Source organism: Triticum urartu, chromosome 3, assembly GCF_003073215.2.
Source record: "Triticum urartu cultivar G1812 chromosome 3, Tu2.1, whole genome shotgun sequence".
Classification (NCBI taxonomy): Eukaryota; Viridiplantae; Streptophyta; class Magnoliopsida; order Poales; family Poaceae; genus Triticum; species Triticum urartu.
This window is the reverse complement of record NC_053024.1, coordinates 224619897-224630927: the sequence shown is the minus strand read 5'-3', so window position 1 is coordinate 224630927 and position 11031 is coordinate 224619897.

Genomic DNA, 11031 nt, shown 5'->3' with positions numbered 1-11031 from the left:
AGCTACGGGGAGAACCTAATATGAGCACTGGGAGCCATTGGATCAAAGATGCAGCAGCACACACAAGGCCTGAATGTTTTATTTGCAAAAAAAACCTTTGGAGAGTTTGGAAATTGCGCATAAATACAAAGACTACTCCCAAGCCATTGGATCTCACTTCCAACGGTGTAAAAACTCGTATCACCATAGTATCTAAGCTGCGGGGTGGATGTGATATTCTATGCCGCTGTCATTTTTGTTCGTAAACTTGCAAAATACGTGTAACTCGTGCCGTTACTTGTCTAACCGCGCAAAGTGTTTGTTCAAAAAAACCATCCTACACTGAAATATCGAAACAACACACGGGGGTCCCACTTGTCATTAATCAAATTTGGACCTAAAACTAACAAATCTGAAAGACGAGATTCCAACTGGTAACCTGGACTACAAAGCGTAAGTCGATAGCCTGAAAAAACGAATGGTTGTTGGCTTTGTCCCATAACTAGATTTTATACAGTACTTGCGTAGAGTAGAGTAGAGGGAGTGCCTCGTCAACACGTACATGACCGTTGTCTCACTTACTGGTGGTGTAACGCCCTCGATGCGGCTATATCTCCCACATGTCGAAGCACGACTTAGAGGCATAACCGCATTGAAAGCAATGTCGCAAGTGAGGTAATCTTCGCAAACAACCCATGTAATACATAAGGGAAAAAAGGAGGGGCGCGGGGTGCCCTCACCATGGGCCAAGCCCAAGTCGGTGGGGAGGAGGCGTGTTGGGCCTGATCTGGAGCCCATCTGGTCACCCACACGCGTGGTGGTCAACCGCTCGATGCAGCACTGCTGCACCTCACTGAAGAAGAATGGCAGCGAAGGAGGCATGGGTTTGGCACGGCGCCGGGCGGGAACCGGTCGGAACGGGCGGATCCGGTGGCTGGGTGGCGGAGTGAAGGAGATCCGGTGGAGGAGGCGATGGTGGCGTCTCCATGGTGCTGGTTCGGGGCATCGGTGTTCCTGTCGCTCGAAGCAGAGGCGAGGCATCAAGGCAGGGGCGAGGTCGACATGGTGATGCTGGGGCTCCGGCAAGTGACAGGGAGGCCTGCGGGGGGTGGGACGAGCCGGACGATGTGGACTCTGTCGAAGGGCGCGGTCGGTGGAGCCTTTGGGAAAACGGACGAGCTCCTGTGGGGGAAAAGCATGGCCGGCGGTCAGGACATGGAGAGGAGGAGACAGAGGCAAGGTCGCGGTAGAACGGCTGCTCATCATGGCGACGACGATGGCAAGGCCGCCGGATGCCTGGGTCAGAGCAGAGGAGAGGCCGGGGAAGCTCCGTGCGATGGCGGCGGGCTTCCGAGAGACGCGGCTGGAACGAGCGGGCGCTCCCTGGATGCGTCATCCTCCTCGCGCAGCAGAAGAAGGGGAGGCCGGCGAGGTCCTGGATGGCGACGCGCTGACTGGATGGCGAGGTAGGAGACAGCAGCTTGGCGCGGGACTTGGCTGGGGCGACGAAGGCGCAGGGAGGGAGGCGAGACTTGGCGCAGCATGGCTTGAAGAAGACCTCACGGAGACAAACTCCGGGAAGCAGGGAACGGAGCGACGACGAGCTCCTCGGGAGGCACGGGCATGGCGACGGTTGAGGAGGGGCGGCGCGGCGGTGCTAGTCCTGCTGGTCTGGCGAGAAAATCCCCGGGTGCTGCCGGGCGATGACAAAGTGGTCCCTGTGAGAGAGAGAGAGATGTGAGAGGAGGGAGAAGGAAACGAGAAGGAGGAAGGGGAGCAGAGGGGCGGCCTGGTCCAGTTACCTGCTGGACGGTGACGAGGTTTTGCGCGAGGGAAGGAGCGCGTGGCTGGCGATGGGACACGCTCCCGAGCAACAAGGAAGAGTGGGTGGCTGCAACTTCGGGATTTGGGGAGGAGTGGATCTGGGAGAATCCAAAGATTGAGAGTGGCGGCGGCAGGCGAGGGATTGGATGGAAGGGGCTGTCTAGACTAGGGTTTTGGACCAATATATATAGCAATGAGATAAAGGGCTATTTGGACCCTCCGATTTAGATCGGACGGTCGAGATAAAAAAGGTTGGAGATTCCAAATAAAGAAACGGATACGTTTTGTAGATGTTAGGGGATGATCCGGACACAGCGGTAACGACTGTCCGGGTCGGGTCCAGGACAAATTTCGGACGCGCGCGGGAGGAGGTCCGCATACTGACGAGAGAGGTTAGGTAGGGCCTGGAGGTGAGAGGTAGACTGTATAGACGGTCTCAAGCTAAGAGAAGAGAAGAGAGAGATGCCCGGCGACTGTTTCCGGAGACCGAAAACATCCGATGTTAGACCGACTATATTTCCGCTATAGTTAAATGTTAGGGCGTCAAACGAACTCCGAATGCGATAAAGCTTGACAGGCGGTCTATCTACACTATAGTAAGACCACACGCCAACTTTCATCCCATTCCGAGAAAATTTTCCGACCACTTATAAAATAATATTTCGGACATGCCCCGGGCACGTGCGAGTGTGGTTGGGCTCAGAACGGACAACGGACGGAACTGGGGGAACCCGGACAGATGCAAGTTTTGAAAACATGATGATGCAATGCACATGATGACCTGATAAAATGCAACACGCAAGCGAATGACATGGCAACAACATCGAATAACTGGAAGACACCTGGCGCATCGTTCTCGGGGCGTCACAACACTCCACCACTACAAGAGGATCTCGTCCGGAGATCTAGAATGGCACCGGCGGGAAAAACGGAAGAGAAAGAGAAGAGGTAAAACTAAGTTGCTTCTTTGACAAAATGAGTGAGACCAAAGAACCTTGAAAAGGATAAGCCATTTCGAGAAAAGAATACAACGGAGATGACGAAGTTGAAAACACTCCGTTAGAAAAGAGGAACAATGAAGCACAACTTCGGTCAACACTCCGGTTGAAAAGTGATACAAAACTTGATAAGGCGAAAAGAACTTGAGCAAAAGGGCACAACACTCCAGTTAAATGTATAAGAAAGACAAAAACAAGGTCCTGACAAGAACAAGAAGAAAGGTTGAAGATAGCAACATCACAATGCCTCCGGAACAAAATAAAGAATGGAATGGAATGAACGAAGTGAAACAAGATCTTGAGAGAGCACGCTTACAGCAAATGCTAGAACAGAATTGTTGGAAAACCAACAAGGAAAAGAATAATCTTGATATGGTGTTATGGAATACATCTCAGATTATGAGGTGACAACCTGCCACTCACGAGAAGAAGAATTGAATTGATATGGACAAAGAGACGAGAAAGTTATTTCACCGGGAGGATAAAAGAAGAACTTGTGTTATTTATGAGCACCATAAAGCACACACAAGATAACTCCAACAAAGAGGTTGATGGATTTAATAAATCTCATTCTTAACAACAAGTGAATCATGAAGCATGACTCAAAATATCAAGAATGACATAATACCACCTCCAATGATACGGAAGGAAGAATAGCACTCCGGATTGCAAGATGAAGAATGCTTGAGCTCCTTAGAAAAGAATCTCAATGAACACTTCGAGAAGGAATATAAATCCTTGATGAACCATCATGTAGAACCTTCATGAAGTACTCCGGTTAAAAGAATGATCGCAAAGAAGTGAAGGATGAAAAGAATAAGGTTGAAGCCTTGCAATGATTAGATGAAGCTTGCGACAAGATAAAAGAGAGATCTTGAAACTCCGGGAAAAGAAAAGCTGAACACAATTGGAATCAAGAAGTTGATGCACCTCCGGAATAAGGAATTAATCGCTTGGATGAACAAGAATAAGAATTACGTTATGCATATCCTTCACCAATTTAAATTGATGATAATCAACGTATTTTTCATACTACTTATTCTCATAGAAAGGATTAAGATAGTTATAGCGGAAACTTGGGAAAACCTTCAACGAACCACCGGTAGAATTGAATGAACGAAGATAACATAAAGAAACACCGGGAAGAATTAGCAAATGAACGAAGATACATGAGAGAGTTTAGATACAAAAGAACAGAGAGATCATGAACTGATTAGAGGATATTTGAACGATGCACCGGTAAGATTGGAGAATGATAACTGACAGCTGAGAATGAATAAACCTGAATTGATGGACTCCGGATAACAAACTGAGAAGGCTCTTGAATTGCTCCGGATAGGTGAAAAGAATTCTGACAATCGAAAACAAATATAAGAGGATGGCTCGAATGGAATCACAAATCTCGAAGATAATGGAGCAATATTGAGAGAAAAAATCTTCTTCGGCCTTCAAGTGTTGAGAGTGACGACGAGAAACACCACCGTGAATTGTTGAGATACTCTGAAAGAATCAAAAATGAAGAGATTGAGCCAACGATGAAAAGAATGTGGACGATCTTGGAGAAAAACATAAGACTTATGATAATTCCTTCTTACGTCAAACTTCGAAAAGAAAATTTGAGGATAGCTCCAGGAAAATAAGAAGAGTCACGTAAGATCCTCGGAAAAGACCTGTGGGTTAGGGCCCACTCAAAAGAAACACCGTAGAATGATTTAAAAGAGAGAATGCACCGGTAAGATTTAAATGGCTAGAATGAGATAACAACCTCGAAATAGGTTGAACTGATCTTGAAAGACAAGACGAGCCTACTAAGATATCTTCAGCACTCCGGAACAAAAGAATAGCAAGCGGGGAAGATTAAGAGGTGCACCGGCATAAGTAGGCATTGGGCAAAAAGAAAAGGAGTATGCTCAATACCAAAGCTTGAATTAAATCCACCGGAGAAGAAAATGAGTGAAGAGTGACAAGCTTGAAGCTTCGTTAGAATCTTCATGAGAATCACCGGATACGAACATTGAAAGAAAAGAATGAAGAGACTACACAAGAATAAAATGGATACCTGATGAAGAAATCTGGGTCCTCGAAGAAACAAAGGGAGGGAGGGTGGTAAAACAAAGGCAACTTGAAGACGGATGAAGCAAACACTGTTGAGAAGAACTGATAATTGATCTTGTGAATGTTGACAAGATTGGATCCACTTGAAGAGACACACACCGGTTGAAAAAGATTGGCATGAAAATCTTGATTATCATGAAGGATTAGTATTCACATAGAACTACGGGAACACAGTTTAGTAAAGGTATGGAATAAACATTTGACATTGAAGCAACTCGAATACCACAACTGAAAACAAAACAAGGATTGGCTTGCAGAATAAGCCAGAACAAACATATGATAGAGATTTCGTCCGAAATTTTCATGGTGGGGCCTACACGGGCTCGATCGTACAGCACCATCATGTACAAGGAAGTGCACATGACATACGGAGCGTCCCCGAGTCAGCATAGCCAAGGACTCTTTAAGACACAACGAGACCACAGTAAAACCAACCGTGGATAGGTAGACCACTAGACGTCGAACCCCAATTTCATATCATACCTCTGTCGGAAAGATATCCTAAGTGCTACTTGAATTCCCACTTATAAACTCCCGAAATTTTCCGGTTATGCAATCAGGTGTTGGGGATACAGGGGAAGCATAATATCTCACCCAAAACTAGCAAATCCTACATCCAGCTGTATCCATCCTTCAACATATAACCAAGAAACCTTCGGAAATCGTCTACCTCAACCTTCGAAAAGCATCCGTTATACGAGTTATGGCAATACTCCCAAACTTCCGCCCCAGTACTTGGTGACGTCGAGGTTATCTCACCAACAACTGCATAAAAAGAGATTTTCGATGTCAGCGAAACTAATCTCAGGTATTCCAGAACTGCAACGATAAAATTGTGACGACAACACCTCGGAGCTCAACTCCCCGGGACACTGCCACAACCCCTAAATGACAGGAGGCACCAAGAACAATGTTCTCGTCACAAAACCATCGAAACGATTCCAAGATACTCGCGTGATCCTAAATTTTTTTAGTGACGAAGGGACTAAGGAGTAAAAAGAAGTCCTAACTCTATGATATATATAATTCCTAAATGACTCAAAACATTTCTAGACTCAATAACGCCAGCGATTTGATCAAATAGGGGGCTCCTAAGGTCGGGGAAGGCTCTGATACCAACTTGTAACGCCCTCGATGCAGCTATATCTCCCACGTGTCGAAGCACGACTTAGAGGCATAACCGCATTGAAAGCAATGTCGCAAGTGAGGTAATCTTCGCAAACAACCCATGTAATACATAAGGGAAAAAAGTAGGGGCGCGGGGTGCCCTCACCATGGGCCAAGCCCAAGTCGGTGGGGAGGAGGCGCGTTGGGCCTGATCTAGAGCCCAGCTAGTGACCCACACGCGTGGTGGTCAAGCGCTTGATGCAGCGCTACTTCACCTCGCTGAAGAAGAACGGCAGCGGTGGAGGCATGGGTTCGGCACGGCACCGGGCGGGAATCATCCGGAACAGGCGGATCCGGCGGCTGGGTGGCGGAGTGAAGGAGATCCGGTGGAGGAGGCGATGGTGGCATCTCCATGGTGCTGGTTTGGGGCGTCGGTGTTCCTGTCGCTCAAAGCAGAGGCGAGGCAACAAGGCAGGGGCGAGGTCGACATGGCGACGCTGGGGCTCCGGCAAGTGACGGGGAGGCCTGCGGGAAGTGGGACGAGCCGGACGATGTGGACTCCGTCGAAGGGCATGGTCGGTGGAGCCTTTGGGAAAACGGACGAGCTCCTATGGGGGAGAAGCATGGCCGGCGATCAGGACATGGAGAGGAGGAGACAGAGGCAAGGTCGTGGTAGAACGGCTGCTCACCGTGGCGACGACGACGGCAAGGCCGCCGGAGGCCTGGGTCGGAGCGGAGGAGAGGCCGAGGAAGCTCCGTGGCGATGGCGGCGGGCTTCCGAGGGACGCGGCTGGAACGAGCGGGCGCTCCCTGGATGCGTCATCCTCCTTGCGCAGCAGAAGAAGGGGAGGCCGGCGAGGTCCTGGACGGCGACGCGGTGACTGGACGGCGAGGTAGGAGACAACAGCTTGGCGCGGGACTTGGCTGGGGCGACGAAGGCGCAGGGAGGGAGGCGAGACTTGGCGCAGCATGTCTTGAAGAAGACCTCACAGGGACAAACTCTGGGAAGCAGAAAACGGAGAAACGACAAGCTCCTCGGGAGGCGCGGGCATGGCGACGGTTGAGGAGGGGTGGCGCGGCGGTGCTAGTCCTTCTGGTCCGGCGAGAAAATCCCCGGGTGCGGCTGGGAGACGACAAAGCGGTCCCTGTGAGAGAGAGAGATGTGAGAGGAGGGAGAAGGAAACGGGAAGGAGGATGGGGAGCAGAGGGGTAGCCTGGTCCGGTTCCCTGCCGGACGGCGACGAGGTTTTGCGCGGGGGAAGGAGCGCGTGGCTGGCGATGGGACACGCTCCCGAGCAACAAGGAAGAGCGGGTGGCGGCGGCTTCGGGATTTGGGGAGGAGTGGATCTGGGAGAATCCCAAGATTGAGAGTGGCGGCAGCAGGCGAGGGATTGGATGGAAGGGGTTGTCTAGACTGGGGTTTTTGGACCAATATATATAGCAATGAGATAAAGGGCTATTTGGACCCTCCGATTTAGATCGGACAGTCGAGATAAAAAAGGTTAGAGAGTCCAAATAAAGAAACGGAGACGTTTTGTAGATGTTAGGGGATGATCCGGACACAGCGGTAACGACTGTCCGGGTCGGGTCCGGGACAAATTTCGGACGCGCGCGGGAGGAGGTCCGCGGACTGACGAGAGAGGTTAGGTAGGGCCTGGAGGTGAGAGGTAGACTGTATAGGCGGTCTCGAGCTGAGAGAAGAGAAGAGAGAGATGCCCGGCGACTGTTTCCGGAGACCGAAAACGTCCGACGTTAGACCAGCTATATTGCCGCTATAGTTAAATGTTGGGGCGTCAAACGAACTCCGAATGCGATGAAACTTGACAGGCAGTCTATCTATACTATAATAAGACCACACGCCAACTTTCATCCCATTCCGAGAACATTTTCCGGCCACTTATAAAATAATATTTCGGACATGCCGCGGGCGCGTGCGAGTGTGGTTGGGCTCAGAACGGACAACGGACAGAACTGGGGGAACCCGGACGGATGCAAGTTTTGAAAACATGATGATGCAATGAACATGATGACCTGATAAAATGCAACACGCAAGTGAATGACATGGCAACAACATCGAATAACTGGAAGACAACTAGCGCATCGGTCTCGGGGCGTCACAGGTGGGTCCCAGGTCTGCGATCTCAATCTCTCTTCTCTCCATCGTATAACCTTTGCACGGGCACACACGAAGAGCGACGCTATCTTGCCGTGGTGTTATTACAACTAAAAAAAGCTTGGAAATAGAATAATCGCCTAGAACAAGAGACATTGTGGCTGGTCTAGACGGAGCTAACCACATCTATCCTCCGTGCCACGTTTGCATGATGAAGTTGTGTGGCTAGTGGGGTGTTTTCGACCGACTGGCTAGGTCCCGAGGTCGAACCATAGGTACCACATCTGATACAGTATATTTTTACACGCACATTTTTCCTCCGTGCCGAGACGTGGCACGCCATACCGCGTGGTTTCGGGGTACTCCTGGGTGGTGCACGCATATATTCTTCCTGACGTGGGACACCCTACCACGCGTTTTTTGGGTCCTCCTCAGTCGTAGCGCCGAAGCAAGTAAATGAGTTGTCAAATCACGAAAGACCACCTTTCCCGCCAAGTACATTAGTGAAGCATGGTGGCTAGCTAGTTGGGCTAGTTCGACCGATTAGCTAGGCTGCCGCCACATTTGTTTTTTCACCCCTTTTTTTATATACTTGCTGGTAGGTAAATTTAAATATCCACCGCGATGTTGCTCTGGTGTTTGGGTGCGGCAGGATTTTTAATTTTTTGATTGACGGGAGCAGGCACAGCAGGATTTTTAATTTTTTTATTGACGGGAGCAGGCGCGGCAGAATTAGTCACGATGACTCCGCCTGTAAAAACCCACTGCTCCCTGATGTGAGAATTCGTCGACTGGTGTTTTACCGTGGTGAAAACCAAAAGATTCCCCCCTCCCTCCGCCTTCCCGTAGATTGCATTGCCTTTTTGCCGTTTCGCCCCCTTTGCTTCCTCTCCCCATTGCTTCTACCTGCTGCCATGGCGGCGCAGCAGATCATGGAGTCTGAGGTGAGGCGCCTGACACAGGAGCTCCATGCCAAGGATGTGGAGCTCAGGCCCAAGGACATGGAGCTCCGTGAGCTCAAGGAGGAGAGGAGTGCCATGCTCCTCCATTATGTGCGGGAGTTCACGGAGCTTCAAAAGCAGCAGGCGTCCACCACAAAGATGCTCAAGGCGTCGGCGGCGTTGCTGCAGAAAGCGGGAGATACGATAGGCCGTCGGGGGAGCCGGCTGGAGCACGAGCGGGCCGATCGTGACGAGGTCCAGGATCGCCTCAGCCACTTGGTGAACCAAGTTGCCACGCACGTGTTGCGGCTGTGCGATGCCTTCCGTCGTGCTAGTGCGACGATGCTAGCCGTCCGGCTAAACCCGTTCGACCACCCGGTCGACTTCAACGAGCTACGACTTCCTGACCTGGTCTCCTTCTTCACATATATCTCCGAGGAGATGAGCCATCTCCGCACGATGGTGGGGGCTGAGCTGGACAAGGAGGGGTTGCGGGCTGTCGTCGCCGTTGCCAGGAGAATCCTTTCAGGGCTCCATCACCGGAATCCATTCATGCCATTGGACGCCGTCTTTGACAAGCTGGCTCCCGTCGACCAGGAGCGGGCTTTGCGGGCGTTGCACGCTGCATCACCAACGTCGTGCGCCTCGAGAAGCAGAGGGACTTCAGTGGTGTTTAGGCGCCCTCTGCATGGGCATGTCCATGTCTCGATGCAACATGACCGTTGGATCAAACTCAGACGGTGCAGATCAGTCACTGTAGCACAAAGCCTGTGGGTGTGTTTGGTTGCATTCTCATCTCAATATAGTTGTTTCCTCTTCGTGTATTTTTGTCAACCTACTAGTGTCGACTCATTCACCCTTCATGCACTCTGCCAAACACCCAAAAGTGGGTCGAGAAGGGAACTTTTGCTACCATCCCGTGCACTCTTCATACACCCTGCCTAACACTATTCGTGCTTCATATGGTTCATGTTTCGTGGAGTACTGTAGCACCGTACTCTTCGTGCGCTCTGGACCTAGTTCTGTTAACATTGATCTCACCGTTCATTCTCGACCGGACAGTCGAAAAAGCGGTACTATGTTACATATAGGAGTAGTTGACATGCACACAACATCATTTGTTATCGTCATATCTTACTACACTAGCAACAAGATTGTGTAGTACTGTTATATGAACCACTGCACATGCCTAGTAGTAGGAGCACTGTGTATGTTCAAGTGGCTGCCGTGTTTCGCACTCCTCCGTCGTAAGAGTGGAAATGCTTGATGTAATCATTTTTTTCTTCAGAAAAACAGTGGACACGCTCTACCCTGCGGATCCTCCTCCAGCCATGCACTAAATTACTCACTTTCATCGACGTGTGGGACAGCCAGCACTTGGGTCCACCAGGCATGCACTAAATTACTCTGTAGTAGAGTGATGGTAGACTACCTCGATCGAACCACCGCAGTAATGCCCAATGAGTCGTCAAATCACAAAACCCCCTCCTTTCCAGTAGTAAGTTGGACGGATGAAGCAACCATCATTTCACTCTTCTCTCTCAGCTTCCTCTCTTGAAGAAAACCCCCACTCGCTTCGCTTCTCCCTCATCTCGTTCCTCCTTTCACTCTTCTCTCTCAGCTTCCTCTCTTGGATGGACGCCGAAGCGCCGGCCGACGTGATGTCTATGGCTCTGGCCAAAACCGTTGAGGATCATGGTACGAAGAAGCTCAAGCACCCCGTCGAGACTACCGCAGACAAGCTCAAAGCCATCGCCCTGTCCAAGCGCCCCTCTCCGGGATCCCTCATTAAGCAAGTCTAGGTAATGTCTCTTGTTGACGATCTTTTTCTCGATCTTGATCGTGTTTTTTCATCTAACACGCAGTACTAGTACTGGTAGTACAACTTTCTGGGTGATCTTGCATGTGATTTTAGTGTGCCAAATGATGGTTCTAAATTACTCTTTTGACCAAA